Source organism: Podarcis cretensis, assembly GCF_951804945.1.
Source record: "Podarcis cretensis genome assembly, chromosome: 13".
Taxonomy (NCBI): Eukaryota; Metazoa; Chordata; class Lepidosauria; order Squamata; family Lacertidae; genus Podarcis; species Podarcis cretensis.
In genome coordinates, this window is record NC_137182.1 from 36926954 (window position 1) to 36949348 (window position 22395).

At 46.4% G+C, this 22395-nt stretch overlaps 1 protein-coding gene and 1 long non-coding RNA gene across 3 annotated transcripts in view; one reads left to right on the top strand and one right to left on the bottom strand.

Moving 5' to 3' along the window:
• The window catches only part of FLT3LG (fms related receptor tyrosine kinase 3 ligand), a 30515-nt gene extending 15154 nt beyond the window's left edge, over window positions 1-15361 (bottom strand). Inside the window, exon 1 of one of the 2 annotated variants that reach the window (XM_079950575.1) lies at window positions 15036-15361. The gene's annotated coding sequence lies outside the window, so the exon portion shown is untranslated. The remainder of the gene's footprint in view (window positions 1-15035) is intronic. The other variant, XM_079950574.1, reaches the window with a different exon arrangement.
• Window positions 1-22395, top strand: part of LOC307201409 — a 49049-nt gene that overhangs the window by 10849 nt on the left and 15805 nt on the right. The window contains exon 3 of the long non-coding RNA XR_013832707.1: window positions 21224-21287. This is a non-coding gene — a long non-coding RNA (uncharacterized lncRNA). The remainder of the gene's footprint in view (window positions 1-21223; window positions 21288-22395) is intronic.

Below are 22395 nucleotides of genomic sequence, written 5' to 3' on the forward strand. Positions count from 1 at the left end.
ACATAATCAATAATAACATATTCAAATCAACCATATGTACAATTCTATATACATTAACACTCCTCGCTCCACAAGGTTTATTTAACTTTTAACATTTTAATTGCCCCAAATTGTTCAAATCTACCCAAATAATTCAATATCTTCTCAAACCAATCCTCCTCTTTCTCACTGACCTTAAACCCTTTCCTCCTGTGTATCTTCACAGTTAAATATTCTAAAATTATAATATTATTCAATTTTTTCCTCCATTGGTTCACCCTTAGCTCTTCTGCATTTTTCCAATGATAATAATAATAATAATAATAATAATTTATTATTTGTACCCCGCCCATCTGGCTGGGTCTCCCCAGCCACTCTGGGCGGCTTCCATAAAAACCAAAAATACACTAAAATATCACAGATTAAAAACTTCCCTGAACAGGGCTGCCTTAAGATGTCTTCTGAATGTCAGGTAGTTATTTATTGCTTTGACATCTGATGGGAGGGCGTTCCACAGGGCAGGCGCCACGACCGAGAAGGCCCTCTGCCTGGTTCCCTGTAGCTTTGCTTCTCGCAATGAGGGAACCGCCAGAAGGCCCTCGGCACTGGACCTCAGCTATATCCTGTCTGGCCAGTTTTTTTAATATTGGATGGTGGATGGCAACCTGTTGGATGTTGGACGTGCCTGCTATATGCACAAAGATGGAAAGACACAGCCCCGCCCACTATAGAAGAATGGTGATAAAGCTATTGGATTTGGCTGAGATGGCAAAGTTAACATGTTTAATTAGAGAAAAATCATTAATGACATTTGTTAAGGAAAGGAAATTTCTTAAGGACTTTTTGCATGAAAGAGAAAATGAACTTGTAGTAACTGGATTTGAAGATTGAAAAAAATACTGTAGCTACAAGGACAGAGAACCAGAAATCCTTTTGTTGTTTTCTTCTTTATCCTTCTTTAGTTTGTTTTCCTTTTTTTCCTTTTCTCTTGCTTTCTCATACTTTAGGTTTCTCCTTTCCTTGTCTTTTCTTCCTTCTGATTTTGCTCTCTAAGTAGCTGTTTTATCTCAGTATAACATAAAAAAATACTTTCTAATGGGTATGTATTTTTTGTATATCATTGAATAAGTATCAATCAATCAATCAAAACAATAAATGTGATTGAGAATTTCTTTCAGAGACATTGCTGCCTCTTGAGATTTTCCATCCTTAGGATCATAACATCTCCATACACAACTCCTACACTGACAAACAGCCTTGCACTCATCTAATGCTAATATAGCTAGCTGGTTTTGGGTGGTGGTTATTGCTGGGTTTTGGGTTTTTTTTTTGCAAATTTTATTATGCTGACAGGGCTATGGTCTTACAGGATCAGCAATATCAGCAGGGCTCTTCTGCTTTTAAGTTCCAGTCCCTTCCTCCATTATTCTAACAGTTTCCCCACTCTCACTTCCTTGCTGCACAGAGAATAAGCAATCGATACTTATAAGACCCATTTCTTCAGCTGCCAAGTAGAGGGGAGACGTTTGGTCCACGTGTTGTACCTAGTTGCAAAAGATCTTGGTGTTCTGCAAAGCTCTCCAAGGCTCAGTGCAAGAGGGTTAAACCACTCTCTTCTTCTCACATCTTCCCCAACCCCATTAACAGGCTGGTCGTCCACCCCATGAGCTAATGCAATATGCATTTTCTAAACTCCTTCCCTTTATGTTATTTGCTTGTTTAGAAGAATTTATAAACTGTGTATTTAAAAAAATCCATTAAGTGGTGAACACAAAACCAAATAAATGAGTTAGTATGAAGTATGGATACAAAGTGTCTCCCGGTAGGAATAAACGAATCAATTTTAGTTTCTTGTTTTTCCAGTCTTAAGTTCAGTCCCCCAAGTTTCCGCAATAGTTTTGCTTTTTTAAAAACAGTGACAATTCATCAGCATTCTAGTGCGAATGTCTCCAAATGTGTAAACGTTTATGTGCAAGGTTGCCCAAAGTTCAAAGTGATTTCCGCCCTTTTGGTTGTGGGTTTGTTTGTTTGTTTGTTTGTTTGGCACATTATTTTCATGCACACCTAACCTTAGCACATGCATCTTTCATACACGTTGCTTAGCTGGATAACGGTACTGCAAGCTTCGGAGAGCTGCAGATTTCAAAAGGCGGCTGGGTGCAGGAAAGCACAAAGGAGGTGTGTTTGCCTTTAAATGTGAACGAGCTTCAATTCCCCGGTCCCACACACATTCCTAACTCCAGATCAGGTGCAGCTTGGCGCTGAATGACACATAGGGACAGCTCCGAAAGCAGCAGCTCCCTAACTCCTATGAAGAAGAGAAGGGGGTGTATGGAATCCTTCTTGGTTGAGCTGAGCTGCTGAGAGCTCTGCAAACAGTAACAGCGAGACATCTCCACTGTTTTGCAAAGCTTTAGCGCAACAAGGAAGTGGTGGGAGGGGGTGTTTGCTTTATCGGCACACACACACACACACACACGCCCCATTCCACTCTCACCAACCCCGCAGATGTACATCGCTGGATATTACTGGAGACAGTGTGGAATCACCATTCCAATGTACACTGACAGCCAGCAGCAGAAGAGGGATTCTCCTTCAACCCCGAAGAGTTTTATTATCTCATGCCTAGTAAAATTTAAATGGATCCCTGACCATTAGGTCCAGTCGTGACCAACTCTGGGGTTGCGGCGCTCATCTCGCTTCATTGGCCAAGGGAGCCGGCATACAGCTTCCGGGTCATGTAGCCAGCATGACTAAGCCGCTTCTGGAGAACCAGAGCAGCACACAGAAATGCCATTTACCTTCCCACCAGAGCGGTACCTATTTATCTACTTGTACTTTGATGTGCTTTCAAACTGCTAGGTTGGCAGGAGCAGGGACCAAGCAACAGGAGCTCACCTTGTTGTGGGGATTCAAACCGCCGACCTTCTGATCAGCAAGCCGTAGGCTCTGTGGTTTAACCCACAGCGCCACCCGCGTCCCTAGTCTTATGCCTATCAATATTCAATTTTTTAGGGGGGGCCACTAGGTGGCGCATCGGAAGATGGCTGACAATAACATCTCTCCGACCCACACGAGGTAATTTGGAGGCTATGATGGGGGTAATTAGCCTCCTTAACCCCCCCAGGTTTATGGGGGGGACGGCCCTTGCCTGCTGTGCCCTATACCACCCCCGAATTTGTGGGGGTGGGGGCACTAGGCACAAAGCCCTCCTGTGGGATTTTCGGCACTCCTCGACGCCGTCCCCGATTCGCGCCGCTGGTTGCAATGATCTTTAAAAGAAATAATTTGGACATGATTAATTGCACATACATCAAGGAAAAAGGGGAGTAAATACTGCTGACAGAAGAGATCTCTGATAACAAGACAACAATAAAATACGAGAAGAACGTCAAGATACGGTAATGACTGAGGGGGGAGGGGGGGAAAAACCTGCCTCTACCTTTTTATGTGACTTAACAAGAATCCCCCTCCCCTAATGAGTCAGAAATTAAGGACTTAAGCTGTGGATTTAAGGCTGTGTGGAGATAAACTTTCGATCCAAAGCAATGTTTCAAGATGAAGCTGGAAAGCTAAGAGTTTTGGAGTGACGCAGTCAGGAAAAAATGCCGTTTGCCATTTTGTGAGGCATTGTGGGAGCTCTTGGGTCTGGGAGGAGAAAGAGAGAAATAGAGTTGTTTACATATCGTGAATCAACTCCTCGGTGGGACTTAAGAGCGACAAATGCCAAAATTTACGATGGATAAAGTGATGTTATCTACGAAGGAGATATATGGAAACCATCTGGACTTAGTGGAGGAACGGGAAATCCACACAGGATTATTACACTTGCTATCGGCTTAAGGAGACTAACAGAAGAGATCGTAAAGGAAAAAGAGAAATTATACGAACAAGATATGATGTGGCAACACCAAGATAAGACTGGATAGAATTATGAACTTTGTTTGGACTGATTGGGACTGATTTGGACATTAACGCAGTAATAAGAAGATGATCTGAATTCCCCTTTGGATCTTGAAGTATGGGTTCCCCCAACAAAATTTAAAAATTTGGCTTTGTAATTCGGAATTTATATGATGTGATTTAATTTGATGTGATTGGCCAGTTAATAAAAATTATTTTTTAAAAAAATATTCAATTTTTTAAAAAAGGTTTTAGCAGTTCTTATTTTTATATGTACGGTAAGCCGCCTTGAGTCCAACCGAGGGGAAAAGGCAGGGTATTAATAAACAAATAAACAATAGCGCAGAAGAAGCACAAATGCTGTTTGCCCCCCTCACCCCAGTTGGTATCCAGAGCTATACAGTAGTACCTTGGTTCTCACAAACTTAATCCATTCCGGAAGTCCGTTCCAAAACCAAAGCATTCTAAAACCAAGGCGCACTTTCCCATAGAAAGTAATGCAAAATGGATTAATCTGTTCCAGACTTTTAACAACAACCCCTAAAACAGCAATTTAACATGAACATTACTATCTAACGAGACCATTGATCCATAAAATGAAAGCAATAAACAATGTACTGCGGTCACAAAATCAATCAATCAATCAATCAATCAATCAATCAGTAGCTGAACTGGGTTCCACACAGTCACACACACACAAAAGAGAGAGCTGCAAAAACAAAAGCATAAAATAAATAGACAAACCTCAGCGTAACACTCAAAATGGAAGTGTGGCACTCAAATCGGAAGCGTAACACTCAAAACGGAGCATATTCGGCTTCCAAAAAAAGTTCGCAAACTGGAACACTTACTTCTGGGTTTGCAGTACAGTATATGGGTTCCAAGTTGTTTGAGAACCAAGGTACCACTGTACTGATCCCATCTTCCACGTAAGGCCCACTGAAAGCCCTGGGGGCAGCGGATTTAGGTTCTACCTTTCTGCATGAGACTAGCTTATTCTTTTTAAATGAATTGTTTATAACACGTTAAATAAAGAAGAGGAAGGAAAGTGGGGGAATCCCATTAGCTCACACTGAGAGTACAATGACCGTCCATCCGTCCATCTGAATGGATTACTATTCCGGCTGAATAGTCAGAAATATTAAGATGACAGTGAATATTTCACCCATATCCATGCACTGAAAAGAATGGGGAAGGATAATCCACCACTCTGCTATATTTTAAGTAGCCAGATGGCTAGAAAGCCTGTGTAGTGTAGCAGGAAACAGGGTTCTGAACTTCCTGGGGTTCCAAGTCCTCACACATCCATGGAGCTGTTGAAGATACAGTGTCCCGTGCACAGCGGAATGATGAGGAATACGTGCTCATACTCTATATTGCTTTATTTACATTTCAAAGCTGGTAGATTACAGAAAAACATCTTGCCTCTGCCGGAGCAGAGAATGCGTCCTCTCTCCTCTGAAGCATGGAGAGAATCACTGTGAGAACAGTGAAAAACAGGAAACCAGTGTACGTCACATCCAGTCTCCCTTTCCCGTGAGAAACTCCCAACAGTACTCTGACTGGAATGTAAACATTGTCTTGTGACAAGCCTTTCGCTGCACAGTGAAGAGAGCAGAAACCAACATCCTCCCCCTTTCTGTGAACATCACTGGGCAGCATGTTTGTACAATATCAGTACAAACCCAACTTCTGCACATAGGTACAGTGTTGTTCCCTTGATACAATCTTGGACAATACATCAGCAGGAATTTCATTACCTGGCATATAGGACACCGTTACGAGTCCCTTCTGAATACGTTCCCTAGCATGTTGCACCTTCAATTGCAAGTGCTTCGTGCTTTGCTTACAACCTTCAGAATTCAGCAAAGCCAAACATGCTTTGTTGTCCTGGTAAACCTGGATTGGACATTTGACAGGAATTTTCATGTCTTTGCACAATTGTAACAACCATTCACAATCTTTAAGTGAATAAGACAGTGCATTCAGTTCAGCTTCACAAGTACTTAAGCTAACTGCTGTTTGCTTTTTGCATGACCAATCAAATAGAGCCTGATTGTACATATAGCAAACTCCAGACGTACTTTTCCTGTCTGTTGTGTCACTTCCAAAACTTGCATCTGCAAATATCTCAAGACCACCAGACTTCTGATTGTTAAATCTCAGTCTGTAATGCATAGTGCCTTTCAAATACCGCGCTATGCGTTTCAGAGCTTTCCAATCCTTAATAGTAGGATTGTTGACTTGTCTGCTTAGCAAATTACAGCTAACAGCAATGTCTGGTCTTGAACATCTGGCAATGAAGTTTAGCTTGCCTAGCACACTTCTGTACAGTGTAGTGTCAGAAAATGCTTCTTCAGTGTCATCTACCTGATAACCTGTTGTCATCGGTGTGTCTACAGGGTTAGCATCCATCAGGTTTAGTTTGCCTAACACATCAGCAATTTTCCGTGACTGGTGTACTAGAATGTTACCATCTTGATCTCTCTCTATTTCCAGAGATAGGTAGTTGTTTACCTCACCAAGATCTTTCATGTCAAAGTGTTCTTTCAGTTGAGCTAGGGCGTTATTGTACATTTTGACATCTTTCCAAAAGAATAATAAATCATCAACATAAAACAAACAATACAGTTTCTTTTGCCACTCCTCTTTGACAAATACACATGGATCAGCTTTCCCTTGCTTAAAACCTAGAGAAAACAATACTTCAGTGAGTTTTGTGTGCCAACACCGTGCACTTTGTTTGAGACCATAAAGGGACTTTTTCAGAGCACAAACAAATCCCTGTTTTACCTGTACGCCATCAGGTGGAAGCATATAAAGTGATTCATCTAGAGATCCGTACAGAAAAGCTGTATTCACATCGTGGTGACTAATGTGTAGATTCTCCTCTGCAGCTAGCTTGAGCATAAGCCTAATGCTCTCATACCTCACTGTGGGTGAGTAGGTCTCGTGATAGTCTTCACCTGGTACCTGTGCAAAACCTCTGGCTACCAATCTGGCTTTGTGTCTGACTATCTTGCCATTTTGATCAGTCTTCGCTTTGAAGACCCATTTGCTTCCAAGCAGTTTCATTCCTGGAACTATTGGAACAAGTTCCCATGTTTTGTTCCTTTCCAAGGAATCAAGCTCAGCCTTCATGGCATTTAACCATGGCTCAGCTTCCTTTGAATCCAAATCCTGGATTTCTTGGAAACTTGAAGGTTCAAATACCTTCTTGGAGCTTTTAACAGCTGTTACTGCTATCTTGGCAAACTCATCAGCAAATCTCTTTGGAGGTCTACCTTTTGTGGCTCTTTGTGACCTGCGAATTAGCCTTAAGTCTTCAACACTCTCCTCTTCTTTCTTAGGAGAAAAGTGACCTATTGTGAACAATGGTTCTTCCAATTCTTGATCAGAGCCTTCAGAGGGTCGCATAGAGGCTTTCGCACTCTTGAAATCCTCTGAATCACCTGATTCAGTTTCAGACTCAGAATCAGAACCTTCATTAGTGGGTGTGGGTTGCTGTGGTCGCTTTTGACTATCCTCAGTCTCATCACTGTCATCAGGATAACATTGGAAAATTCCCACATTCTCCCCCCACTTGGCATTGTACTCAACACTTCTTGTGAGCTTAATTGTCTTAGAGTCAGTCATCCTTATTCTGTAAGAACCTTTCTCATAACCTAGAAAGATACCATGCAAACCACGTTTGTCTAACTTGGAGTTTTGTGGTGAGTGAACCCACATGTCAGAACCAAAAATTTTCATGTGTTTGATGTATGGCTTTTTGCCAAACATCTTCTCATAGGGGGTACAACCAATCGCTGAAGATAACCTGCGATTATAACTGTAAGTGAAACATGAGAGAGCTTCAGCCCAATAACTCTCTGGAAGATTTGCATCATGTAGCAAGGTTTTTAACCCTTGAAGCAATGTCTGATTTGCTCGTTCCGCAAGTCCATTCTGCCATGGCGAGCGAGGACTAGACAAATCGTGTTGAATTCCTTTCTCAGACAGAAAAGCTTCAAACTGCTGAGAAGTGAATTCCCCTCCGCGATCACTGAAAAGAGTCTTTACCTTCTTACCATGCACAGTTTCCAACCAAGCACAGAATTCCTTGAACCTAGGAAAAGCCTCTGATTTCTGCTTGAGATTGTACACATAAATATACCTGGAAAATGCATCAATGAGAACCATGAAGTACCTATTTCCACCCAAAGAGGGCGCTAATGGTCCAACCAAATCAGCATGAACAATTTGGTATGGTTCTGTAGCTTGCCTACTAGACACCTTACCTTTCGCAGCCATTTTTACCTTGTTTGCTGCGCATGCCTTGCACTTCATGTGGTACCTGCAGGGTTTAATAGTCATACCTTCAACCAAGGCAGGCATTTTAGATACTGCCTCAAAATGCAAATGACCAAATTTTTGATGAAAATTGTGAATACATTCTGCATGCAAACTTTTGTTAGAACCTGCAATGCAACAAGTGTCATCCTGCACAACATCATCATAATACAAAACATATAAACGATCAACATATTCAGCATACAATACATAATCATTTTTCTTTGTGATGATGCACCTTTTGTTCTTAAAGGAAACGTCAATGTTCCGCTCATTCATCTGTCCAACGCTGAGCAGATTATGTTTGGCATCTGGCACATAAAGTACATTCTGTATCGATAAGTCCAAACTGTGAAGAACAACAGTTCCGTAGCCTTTACTGGGAATTGTGTGGTCATCCGCCTGGTGAATCGCACCTTCCTGCGGTGTAAAAGACACGAACAGTCGCTTATCGTTGCACATGTGATGGGTTGCAGCCGAATCAACAACGAAGAAAGATCTAGACGTCTTCTGGACCTTTGCAACTTTTGGAGTAAAGCGTGAGACCATTGCTTTGGGCTGCGTTGTCCTGGACACCGGACCTCTGCTTTTGCCTTGACCTTTTCCACGCGATGAGCTTTCGCTGCACTGCTCTGTCTTGGCCCTGGGATATTTGCATTCCGTCTTCATATGGCCTAGACGTCCACACGAGTAGCATTTCACTGCCTTCAAAGCTTTGGCGCCATCTGGTGGTTCCACTGCACTCTGGGATGACGTCTGTGAAGACTCCCCCTTTCCCATGCAGCCAGCACCCCGGCGATCTGCTTCATTCTGAATCACGGCAGTAACATAATCCACTGTCAGCTGAGCGGTAGGCCGTACAGCAATCTGAGTCGCAACAGACTCCCAACCTGAACCCAAAGATTGTAGTATCATGAAGGAATACACAGCCTCTGGAAAGTTGAGTCCTCTCTGTTGCAGCTCATGTCTCAGATTCTGCATCTCCATCAAATGTGTACGCACATCTCCACCTTCAGCAAGAGCCATATTATGCAGCTTGTTAAAGTAAACCATAGTAGATCCAGCTTCTGTCCTCAAGTGAGCCTCTCTCAAAGCGTCCCAAATTTCTCTGGCTGAGGTCTTATCACGCAATAGACAGAGCTCTTCTGGGGATACTATCAATGTAAGAGTTCCCCTTGCTTTGGAATCTTTAGCTTCCCATGCATCTGTAATTGGAGCTGGGGGGGTGTGTCTGTAATAACTTCAAACAGACCCTCTTTCCGCAGAATAGCCTCTGCATAGAGAACCCAGTCCGCATAGTTTTTCTTATTGAGCTTAGGAATCCCACAAGCATCCTGAAGGGCCATCATGACTCTGGCATTAGCCTTCTGCATCATCTCTGCTGCATTAAATCAAGCTGCTTTATACAAGCTGTGTCTGTGCTGCTTCAAGCCTCATTCCAAAGGCAAGTTCAAAAGTGCTTTCTCTCTGCTGCCTTAAATCAAGCTGCGTCACTTTTTTCTGCAGCTGCTTTATTCCAAAAGCACCTTTAAAAGTTACTTTCGATTTCCCCAGCATAGCCTTCGCCTGTGCCCGGCAAACGGACATAAAAGCTCAAAGTCCAGCCATAAAGCCATTAAATAGAAGCTGGCAGGCTGCCCGGAGCAGTAGCACATACCTCATCAATCATCTTGACGCGCAGAGATATCGGCCGATCCGTCCCTCTGCATTCCGATCCTTTTGCCGGCATTCAGATGACTGCGTCTTTCTGGGCCGATAACCAAAAATGTTGAAGATACAGTGTCCCGTGCACAGCGGAATGATGAGGAATACGTGCTCATACTCTATATTGCTTTATTTACATTTCAAAGCTGGTAGATTATAGAAAAACATCTTGCCTCTGCCGGAGCAGAGAATGCGTCCTCTCTCCTCTGAAGCATGGAGAGAATCACTGTGAGAACAGTGAAAAACAGGAAACCAGTGTACGTCACATCCAGTCTCCCTTTCCCGTGAGAAACTCCCAACAGTACTCTGACTGGAATGTAAACATTGTCTTGTGACAAGCCTTTCGCTGCACAGTGAAGAGAGCAGAAACCAACAGGAGCTCCCACGGGACGCAGGTGGCGCTGTGGGTTAAAGCCTCAGCGCCTAGGGCTTGCTGATCGAAAGGTCGGCGGTTCGAATCCCTGCGGCGGGGTGCGCTCCCGCTGCTCGGTCCCAGCGCCTGCCAACCTAGCAGTTCGAAAGCACCTCCGGGTGCAAGTAGATAAATAGGGACCGCTTACCAGCCGGAAGGTAAACGGCGTTTCCGTGTGCGGCTCTGGCTCTGGCCAGAGCAGCGATGTCACGCTGGCCACGTGACCCGGAAGTGTCTCCGGACAGCGCTGGCCCCTGGCCTCTTAAGTGAGATGGGCGCACAACCCCAGAGTCTGTCAAGACTGGCCCGTACAGGCAGGGGTACCTTTACCTTTACCTTTAGCCTACCTCACAGGGTCGTTAGGAGGATAAAATGGAATAACAACCATCACCCCATCTAGACTGCTCTAAGCTCCCTAGGGGAAGGATGTAGTGCACAAGCAATACAGGTGTATCAAATTTCTTCTGTTTCTCATGTTCATGCATGCATAAGCGCCATTGTTTATGTGGTCAAAGCTGCAAGAAGCAAGAGGAATGTGTTAGGGGAATCCCCAGGTATGCAATAGTACAAAAAAATACTTGAGGAAATCAAAGAGTGGGAAGAAACCCAATGCACCCCAGGATTAAGCATGCTCAGTGGCTACAGACTGACTGCTGGGGGAAGGATGAACTGAAAATGGAGTCAGAGTGGGAATGGAAAATGGGGGAGATGGCCCCAAACCACAACATTTTATTGCAGGTCCTAGCTGTTTACATGGCATGCAAGTGTTCTGGCCTCCATTCTGCAAGTCTGTGAACCAGTGACACCAGGTATATGGGGTGAAGGGGGCTTCAGCACTCCAATATTTTTTGGCAGGGCGCAGTGCCCCCTGTGAGATTTTGACCAGCTTCGGCCCATCTGAAGCTGAAGGTGATACAGGCTCATCATATCTTGAGCCCAAGCAGAGCGTTGTCACACAGCAGAAGGATAAGCAGTATGTGCCACATTCTCAACTTTATTTACACTTCTATGCTGAGAGAATACAAACATGCATCTTGCCTCTGTGAGAGCAGAGAAGCAACTCCTCTCGGAAACAAAGAACACCGAGAGAACAGTGAAAAACAGAAAACCAGTGAACGTCACATCCAGTCTCCCATTCCCGTGGGAACCCAACAGTAACTCTGACTGTGGAATGCAAAACAATGTCCCGTGACTGCAGTTGCTGCTCAGTGAGGGAAATAGAAACCAACACCCCCTGATATGGAGGGAGCCACCACCCCCTGCCACTGCCAGGAGCCCTCAGTGTGCCCCAGCCCCAGCCCAGGAGCCAGGCGGTGTCTGGGACAAGCGTGTCTGCTTTTGCTTGTCCCAGCCTGGTGCATGCCAGCAGCATCACGTGACACGTCACATGACCGCGCCCCCTCATTGTGGGAGGCAAGTCGGCGCCCCTGCTGTGAACACACCATACATGTAAAGCAGAAGGCTCCCACCCAAGAATCTTGGGAACTGCAGTTTACCCCTCACAGCGCTACAATTCCAAGAATGCTTAAGCAACGTCCAGTTCCCAGGATTCCAGGATACGACTGCACAGTCAGGATCCAGCATTATTCTTAACAGGCTCCCAACCCAATAGCTTGACCATACAACAAATGGAACCTGCAACCAAATCTTGCAGTATGAGTGAGGTATATAACAAGGTATATTCTGCAACGTGCCATTGGGCGTCTCCAGACAACCTGTTTGTTGAACATTCATCTGGGTTTGTTCACAGGGAGATCAGACAACATGGGCTATTTAATGAACATCCATTCTGATTTGTTTGTGGAGAGGCTAGAGGATGTGTCAAAACAAGCTTTATCTCACCCTCCCCAGTGCATTTCCTGTGGGTTTCATCATCATCATCATCATCATCATCATCACCATCACCATCATCTTATTTCATAGTTAAAACCATGCGCAAGGCAGCTTATAACATAACAAGATTCACATAATTGCAAGCATAACAAAAGTAATAAGCAATAAATGAAAGGCACCAAAAAGCACACAAGCAAACTGAAACAATCACCACATAAATTGCCCAGGTATGCAATCACAGTGCATTCCACATCATTCTGCAATTGCTTCCCCCCTGTTACTGCCATCTGGAGAGGCACTCTTGCACCACAATGCAACAAAAGTGGGGCCACCAAAACAAAACCAGAACGTTTCATAGAACCGCAGAATTACAGAGCTGGAAGGGACCACAAGGGACATCTTGCAATGCAGGAATCACAGCTAAAGAGCCATCCAGCCTCTGTTTCAAAACCTCCAATGAAGGAGAAGTCAGAAAAGTTGCAGGATTTCAGCAGGAAGCTATAGGACAGGCATAGGCAACCTCGTCCCTCCAGATGTTTTGGAACTACAACTCCCATCATCCCTAGCTAACAGGACCAGAGGTCAGGGATGATGGGAGTTGCAGTCCCTAAACATCTGGAGGGCCGAGGTTGCCTATGCCTGAATTAGTGCATGTCCTAGACCATGGGTAGGCAAACTAAGGCCCGGGGGCCGGAGCCGGCTCAATCGCCTTCTAAATCCGGCCCGTGGATGGTCCGGGAAACAGCATGTTTTTACATGAGTAGAATGTGTCCTTTTATTTAAAATGCATCTCTGGGTTATTTGTGGGGCATAGGAATTCGTTCATCCCCCCCCCCCGCAAAAAATATAGTCCGGCCCCCCCACAAGGTCTGAGGGACAGTGGACCGGCCCCCTGCTGAAAAAGTTTGCTGACCCTGTCCTAGACTCTAGGACATGCACTAATAGGAAACAAAGCAGTATATGTCCACCCCAAAACCATTGCAGGTACAAGCTGCATGGAAAGCGAGACTGAGTATAACCAACTGCTGATACTATCATGAGTACACAGCCCACAGCACATCTGGAGGGGCCCTGGGGTTCTTCTAGATTCTAGTCAGCCATGCTCACTTCCAGGATACTCCATTCCATTCCACCCACATTTTCCTCTCTCCTGCATGAAGACGTCCTTCCTTTCATCTGTCCTGGATCTTCCCACACAGAATCACAGAGTTGGAAGAGATTCCAAGAGTCATCTAGTCCAACCCCGCCCCACTGTCATCTCTGTTGAATGTCTACAAGTTCCAGTGTTTATAAGAGGAGAAGGGGAAGTTCCAGCCACTTTCTCAAGAGGCATGGATCATTCCTTGCTTTTTCTCTGCTTGCAGGCATTTGGTTTAGAGAAAGCACGTTTTGATAAGTCAGCTGGCGGCAGAGGGCGTGTTCTGATATGCACACGGTTCCCAAGATTCAGGGCCACCTGTGCGAATCTGGCATGCTACTGCCAACCCTCTGATCTCTGCTGAACTGGACTAGGACCGCATGGCAAAGATGCCGCAGGCTAGACCCCGAGACAGCGCAGAGGCGCTGCTTTAATTGGCAGGATGGTTTTGTGTGTGGATGGGAGAGCAGCAGTGTGCAAAACTGTCCGGGCTGCTTCTGCACCTCTCTATTGAATAAGCAAGAGAGAGCCAATAAAAGCAGTAGCCTGGCTTGAGCACATGGGGAGGAGTTGTGGCTCAGTGGGAGAGCGCCCGACTGGCATGCAGGAGGTCCTGGGTTCAGCCCCTGACGTTTCCAGGTAGGGCTGGGAAAGGCTTTATCATAGAATTGTAGTGTTGGGGGGGACCCCAATGCAGGAATCTCAGCTACAGCATCCCTGACGGATGGCCATCCAGCCTCTGCTTAGAAACCTGGGAGGAAGGAGAGTCTACAACCTCCTGAGTGAGTCAGTTCCACATCAGTCTGAAACAAGCCGCAGAAGCCGTTCACTTCCAGAGATAGGTCCCATGCACACTGTGCATTTAGAGCACACCCAGGGCGCCTCCGGAAAGATTCTGGGAACTGTAGTTTGCTAAGGGTGCTGACCTCACAGGCCGGACAATTCCCAGCCCTCTGAGCAAACCATGGTTCCCGGGATTCTCCACTACTCTTCAAGTGGGGAGCAGAGGCAACTTCTTAATTTCACCTATCACTTTTTACCATCCCTTTCAGAACATGCTGCCAGGTCCACTATCCCCATCTACCATAGTGGTGCCTACACTGACCGGCAGCAGCCCTCCAGGATTTCAGGCAGGGGTCTCTCCCCACTAACCCCTTTACCTTCAAGCCCTGCCCCATCGGAGGCCCTTCTCTCTGCCCCCCCCCCCTGCAAACACCTATATAGGCACCTCCTTGATACAAGGGCTGGATATAAATCCATAAATCATCGTGAAGCTGAGAAAGAACCACAAGGAGTGAGAGAGCAGCTCAGTCGGCAGAGCGTAAGGCTCTTCACCTCAGGGCCGCGGGTTCGAGCCCCCCATTGGGCAATATATTACTGCATTGGAGGGGGTTGGACTAGATGACCCCAGAGTTCCCTTCCCGCTGTAGAATTCTGTGATTCTATGATGAAGCCTCCACGATCTTGGCGCTTGGGGGCTCCCTCTGACACCGTGGAAACCAAGGTTGGAAGCGGCAGGTCCCCCCCCCTCTCGATTTCCCCCCTGTGCCGATCCCCTTGCCGCGCTAGCCAGGGCGCCACGTAGGCGGGAGGCGCCGGGTTCGAATCCTGACATCTTGCCCAGGTAAGGCGCAAGGGATCGGGAAAACGCCCGGAGAGCCTCTGCCAGTCAATGCCGACCCTTCGCTGAACCGGTCGAAGAGGGGAGCTAGTATTTCCCATAACGCCCTAACTTACCTATGAACGATCGAGGTTTAGAGGGAGGGCGGAGGAAGGGGGGTTTCTCCCCAGCGTCGTTCGGGCTTCTCACATGCTCGCGAACCCCACGAAAAAGCAATTGCCTGAGGACCAGGCTGCCTGGGTTTTGTTTAGGCGAAAGTGAAAGTCTTTCCGAAGGGGGAGGGCTTGGTCCGGGGTGACGCCCCTCCTCGCTCCCCCGCACCCCCGTCCCCAAATATTCGCGGTGTGTGTGGGGGGGAAGAGATATTTTCCCGCACGTCGGGACGCCCCCACTCGCCCGCCCCCGGGGCTCCGCAGCCACGAGCCCAAGCCGCGCTCCGGGGCTCGGTTCCGCCTCTCCACGTGTCCCAGCAATCGGCCAGAAGGAGAGCGGCTCGTGCGATCTCGGAAAGGGCGAGCGTTGAGCATACAGAAATCTTTTGCCCAACGCGGGGCTCGAACCCACAACCCCGAGATCTACAATCTTATGCTCTACCGACTGAGCTATTCACGCATACATATTGTTTATGTTTCCTTTTGGGAATGAGGCACAGAGGAGCCTGTGATGTCTTTAGGGTATATGGATTATATACCATATACCCTAAAGATATATATGGGTCTTGTTTCTCCCTTGGATTCTTCAAGCAGCCTTGGATTCAAATAGAAAGCAAGCCTTGCTATCTGGCTGTCTGCTTTCAGCTTTGCTTCTAAGTCACATCCCTGCCAAGTTCTGCTAGAAAACTGGCTTTTGTTCTTCTCACTACCTGCAAGTTGAGAGAGGACCCATTTGGTATCTAGCACAGAGTCCCCTTTGTTCTCTTGATGGCCCATTACTCAAGCTATTACCTCATCAGGAAGCTAACCTGGGCTAACCTGGCTTATATTTTAAAACTTGCCGGATCCAGGGATTTAGGATTTGGCATCTACATAGCTGTCAGCTTTTCCCTTTTCTTGTGAGGAATCTTATTCGGAATAAGGGAATTTCCCACAAACTCATAAACACACACAATGAGGGAATTTCCCACAAACTCATAAACACACACACACACACAACACTAGACACCACCTAGACAACACTAGACAACACACAACACCACCTCTCAGGCATTTCCCCTTCCCACAGGTTCCAAATGTTCTGCTCTCCCAAATCTCAGGAGTCCTATAACTCCATTGTTCTTGTCACAAAAAAACACACACGCTCTTCCCTCTTAGCCATACCCAATGATCTGCCATTTCCTATTTCCTAGAGTCCATTAATTAAATTGCTTCTTCGAAACCACTAAAATCCCCCTACCTCCTGCCTTATGATTCCCCACACAAGCCCTTTAGGGACACAGGAATCTCCGTCTTCCTCTGCATCAGAGACCGTTGGCATATCCAGCTTCCACTGGTCTTGAATCGGTGGGTTGTGGCCTGGCCCAAGGCAGGTCCAAACAGAAGCACTGCCGCCATGAAAATATATGGAGGGAGGGAGAAATTAAGAAATGGGTCCCCAAATGCATGTTTTGGGTTAAAGGTGGGCCCAGGGGTCTGAAAATACCTGGTTTACATGGCAGAAGCAGCCCTTCGGGGTTTCTGGCAAGAGATATTCCCGATCCTGACATGAGGGGCTTGAAATGTGGGCTACTGGCATACCACACACAGCCCACTTAAGGGTCACCTGGGGACGGTTCCCCATCGCCTTCTCTAAGACCTTCCCTGACCCTGGGTACTTCCCATGTCTGGATCCGAGCCTTTTCTAAGAAGCGAGAGAAAGTGACCAAACTCAAGACACAGTCCCCCCCCCCTTCAAGGTCAACAGTGGGCCATGTTGCAAAGCTGTGGACCCCCCTCCCACTTTCTGGCCTCACCACAGGGTCCCTGTGGGGGTCTGGGGTTAGGAAAAGCATCTGGGAGGTTGAGGAATCTGGGAGAAAGTTGTGGCCAAGGGGTTGGGAGGGAGAGATGGTGGCAAAGGGGGAGCAGGAGGGGGGGAGGAAGGGGGCTGGTGTTGCTGGCAGAGCGCAGCGTTCAACACAGGTCTGGCCCCCTCATGCATGGATGGACCCCAGGGTGTAGAGGGTGCAGAAAAGCTGAATCTAAACAAGACAGGGTCAGGGATCGGAGGGGGGGGGAGGCGGCAAGGGCATAGCCGCTCATACCCGTGCCAGAAAAAACATGGGGCAAGCGGGGAAAATGCTCAGCCCCGTGCTATCTAGGCATGGGACAAGTGCAAGTCAGAGGCTGCTTGCCACAGTCCTGTTTGTTCTTTCGGCTGGCCCTTGGAACTCAGCCAAGCCGTAGACCCTGGTAGTCTCCAACTCCAACTTTCCTTTCTATGGGGAAATGGCTGGCGATGGGGGGGGGGTGTCCTTTCTAGGGCAATTACCCCCTTCATGGATCACTGCCTTGCTTTTGAATTATGGTGCTGGAGGAGACTCTTGAGAGTCCCATGGACTGCAAGAAGATAAAACATGTCCATTCTTAAGGAAATCAGCCCTGAGTGCTCACTGGAAGGACAGATCCTGAAGCTGAGGCTCCAATACTTTGGCCACCTCATGAGAAGACTCCCTGGAAAGGACCCCGATGTTGGGAAAGATTGAGGGCACAAGAAGGGGACGACAGAGGACGAGATGGTTGGACAGTGTCCTCGACAGGAGTGCCTGGCATGCTCTGGTCCATGGGGTCACGAAGAGTCGGACACGACTAAATGACTGAACAACAACAAGGGCAATTACACCGCCATGCAAAATTTAAAAAGCAGAGGTCTTGTGATCTTTTGCAAGAATTACCTTGTGAAAGACCTCTTTATTCTTTGTTGCTGTTGCTGTTCGAAAGGATGATATATGAAGATCTTTTGGACCTTCCCTTGCTCTGTCCTAGATAACTGTTGACTGAACACGTCTGCTAATTTCCATTGGACAGCAAGAGCCTTCGCAAAATGTGACCACTGCCAGATCCAGGGCCGATGGCTTTTTTTTTTTTAATGCAATCGCAAATTGTTGAAAACATAGCATCAAAATCACATTAACATTTGTGGCGCAAAAATAGGAAAGGAAACAAGCCAAACATGACAGGATTTATTTGCAAGTCTTAGCAGCAGGGTGAAGAGGGGAAATCTTGCAAATGTTCCTATTGCTCTTGTTCGTCTCAGTCACTAAGTAAGCCAGCCAGAGTTCTTTGGGCTGTCCAGCACAGAAGAGAGTGGAATTCTAGAATTCTCATGATCTCTGGGAAAGATGCTCTTCTTAATACACTCAGGGTGTGTTTCCACACTCCCTATTTTGGGGTGGGATTCAGCCACAAACTGGCAAATCCAGGTTGCACAGTTATCGTTGATGGGGAGGTTCTGCACAACAGCACTCCAACCCTTTCCAAAATCAGACTTTTTGTGATAAGGGAAAGGATGGGGAAATGCACTGAAAGGTGTGGGATGTGACACTTGCTTTGAGGCAATGTCATCTAATCTCCCTGCAAACAAATCCAAATGAATGCTCATGAAATAGCTGTTGCCATCTATTCTCCCTTCTGGCAAATGCTCAACAGGACAGGTATTTTGGAATCTCCTGAATAATATAGAATATTTTCTATTACTTAGAGCAGACCAGAGCTCCAATGGCCTAAATTAAACTGAAATACAATTTATGCCAAATTAACTTGTGGGCATTCAGTTTTGCATGTGTAGCCAAAAAAAGGGGGGAAAGGGGACGTGATTCTGGGAAAAATCACGTTGGCGACCCAGGTAAGCCCCGCCCTGCATAATCGATCACATGATGTGGCACACACACGCTATTTGAATGGCAATGACCATCAACTGGGGGGAGCAGCCCCCTCAAATATTTTATTGAGGGGGGTGAAGACCCCTCGGCCCCTAGGAATTGGCTCCTATGCTCAACCTAATATAACCACAAGCAGCTGCCTCTCACTGGGGGCTTACGGGGGATTAAGGGACAAGACTTCGGGGTCAGGAGGTTATGTCACAAGGAGAGACTTGACTTCTGACAGACTTCTGACCTCTGTGCATTCTCTCCTCCCTGTAAGGAAAACAAGGGTGCATACTTAAAGGTAAAGGGACCCCTGACCATTAGGTCCATTCATGACCGACTCTGGGGTTGCAGCGCTCATCTCGCTTTATTGGCTGAGGGAGCCGGTGTACAGCTTCCGGGTCATGTGGCCAACATGACTAAGCCACTTCTGGCGAACCAGAGCAGTGCACGGAAACGCCATTTACCTTCCCGCTGGAGCGGTACCTATTTATCTACTTGCACTTTGACATGCTTTCGAACTGCTAGGTTGGCAGGAGCTGGGACCAAACAATGGGAGCTCACTCTGTCACGGGGATTCGAACCGCCGACCTTCTGATCAGCAAGTCCTAGGCTCTGTGGTTTAACCCACAGCGCCACCCGCATCCCTTACTATACCTTTAAAGCACATTCAAAGCACGTTTCCCACTACAAAGAATTCTGGGCATGGTAGTTTGCCCCTCGCAGAGTTCTTGTTCCCAGCAACCCTTAACAAACCACAGCACCCAGGATTCTTTGAAGGAAAGAATGTGCTCTGAGTGGGCTCTAAAGGGAAATATTATGTGGGCTGTCAGACAATAAAAGGGCCGTGTATGGTGGAAATAATGGAAGTGGGGTTGGCAGCCAAGCTTAGGGGCTGAACACGTAGGAGTTCAGGTTAGATGGCTGTCACCATCTCAGGGAATCAATATTTGCTCTGTGTGGGTGTAAGGAGAAAGTATGGACAGGAGAAGGGAACTTTCCCTGGGGAAATCCCTAGAGCCAGATGGGTGGGACTTGAGTCTCTGTGTGGGTGCGAAATTGTTTGTGTTTTCTGATAACCCTTGGGTTGGTTGTTAATGCTACTAGCTGTGGGTGGCAAGAGCACGGAAGTCTCCACATTCTTGCAACCAGCCCTTTACTCTCATATCAAGGATGACTTACGAGGCTGGAGCTGGTGCCTTATTTCTTAATCCCACAAAAGTCTGAAATGGAGCAGAACGAACTGTAAGCTTTGTCTGGGGTCAATGAGCACTAACAGAGCATTGGGTAAGCCCCCCCAAACCTCTGCCCCACCTGTTTTGATTAGAATTCTTGCAGTGACAGTCGCTTGGCCATAGAGATATTTCTAGTACAGTGGTACCTCAGGTTAAGTACTTAATTCATTCCAGAGGTCCGTTCTTAACCCGAAACTGTTCTTAACCTGAAGCACCACTTTAGCTAATGGGGCCTCCTGCTGCCGCTGCGCCACTGGAGCACGATTTCTGTTCTCATTGTGAAGCACTGTTTCTGGATTAGCGGAGTCTGTAACTTGAAGCATCTGTAACCTGAAGCGTATGTAACCCGATGTACCACTGTATAGGAACATAGGAAGTTGCCTCTTGTTTCCAGTGAACATACATATAAATGCCAGTGCATTGGCAGGGGGTTGGACTAGATGTCCTCTGATGTCCCCTCCAGATCTGATTCTGTGGCCATGAGAAGCGTGAACCCGATCCTTAAAAATGTTCTCTGCTTGCACCAACCATGTTTTAACAGAGCATTTGTCAAAGACAAAAAGAGATTGGAACAGTGATTTACCAGGACCCAGAAGAATAGGGACTGCCTAAGCCTTGATAATTGTAGCTTGTTTAAAGGGTGGCAAAGAAATGACGGCAGGTTTTGCTTTTATAGGCATACAAAAGAGTTTATGTTAGAGAAACAGCTAGTAATACATATGCAACATTTTGCAGATGACTATGGGGACGCCCCAATACCAAGGAAAGTTTTGTCCAAACATCCTTCCCCACAAAATTACATATTTGCTGAAGGCTCTATTGTGCCGTCTATCTGCTTGCTAGGCTCATTTCCTGTGCAACTGCCTAAATTCCACTGATATTAATGGTAGGAGGATATTTGGTTAATGATAGGCTGGAAAAATAATCCTACAAGTCTGCCTACAGGATTTTACAACCTGTTTCTAAAATATATCTTGGCAACCGCAGGTGTGCAAATTTCAGTTCCTAATTTTTCTCATCTTAAATCCAGTTCTCCACATTTCATATGCTCATTTTTGTATGCAATTTTGCTTAATATGCACAATTTTTTTGCTAAGCAATTTCCCTGGATGCAATGCATTTTTATATATATTCAGTAATGCATTCAGTTACAGGCATGCTTTGCACTGGTATATGTGCTTTTTATGTGCATTACTTGGCTGTCTTTCAAGTTTGTATCTCATTTCAGAACATGCAGCCCACCCTGGGACCTTAGAATGAAGGACAGATAATAAATCATCATTATAAATTAGGTAAGTTCACCTTTCAGCATGTGAACATGTGCAAGATAAACATTATCGCTTAAAAACATTACAGCTGTTTGTGCAAAGCAGTTTTTTGCTCTGTCCACATGGCATTGTGCTCAAAATGTCAGACGACCAGAGTTCTCTGAGAAGAGGGATTGAAAGTTCAAGCACTCTGGGAATTGTAGCTCTGTGAGGGAAATAAGTGTCTCCTGGCAACTCTCAGCACCCTTAGCAAACTACAGCTCCCAGATTCTTTAGGGGAAGCTATGACGGTTGAATGTTGCATCACAGGGCTTGAAATGTGTGGTTCTTCAATGGTCAGACTCAGGAAGCCATGGTTCAAATCCCCATCACAAATCCATCGTTCAGCCTGGACACCAACGTTCTCATCTGAGGATCTTCTGCTGGTTTCTTGTGAGAAGCAAAGTTACAGGGAACCAGGCAGAGGGCCTTCTCGGTAGTGGCACCCTCCCTGTGGAACGCCCTCCCTTCAGATGTCAAGGAGATAAAGAATTACACAACTTTCAGAAGACATCTGAAGGCAGCCCTGTATTGGGTTTTTAAAAAATGTTTGATGTTTTTATTATGTTTTTAGATATGCTGTAAGCCACTCAGAGTGGCTGGGGAAACCCAGCCAGATAGGCGGGGTATAAATAATACAATTATTATTATTATTATTATTATTATTATTATTACTACAGTGGAACCTTGGTTATCAAACGCTAAAAAACCGAGGTTCCACTGTATTATTGAAGCTGCCAGAGTGACGGTGAGCAATCGCTGTCTCTCAACCCAGAATACCTCGCCGTGTTACACTTCCGGGTTAGCGCCTCCGGCAATGGCGGAGTTTCTCCGATCGGGAGGGATTTGCTCCGTGGAAATCAGGGTCTGACCGCCACGGCGAAGGCAGAGACCCAGTAAAATCATAGGCAGGAGAAGCCTGTGAACGTGGGATTCGGCTGGCACCTTTTGCGCCTCCCCTACTCGCGGGGACACCCGGTTTCGGGGATCCGGAGCGACGTGGGGTGAGCAGCGCGGTGCTTCGAATTGACTGCTTTTTTCACGGAGGGAAGCTGCATTGCTGTTGCCGGAGAGCGCTGACTTTTTCCTGTGG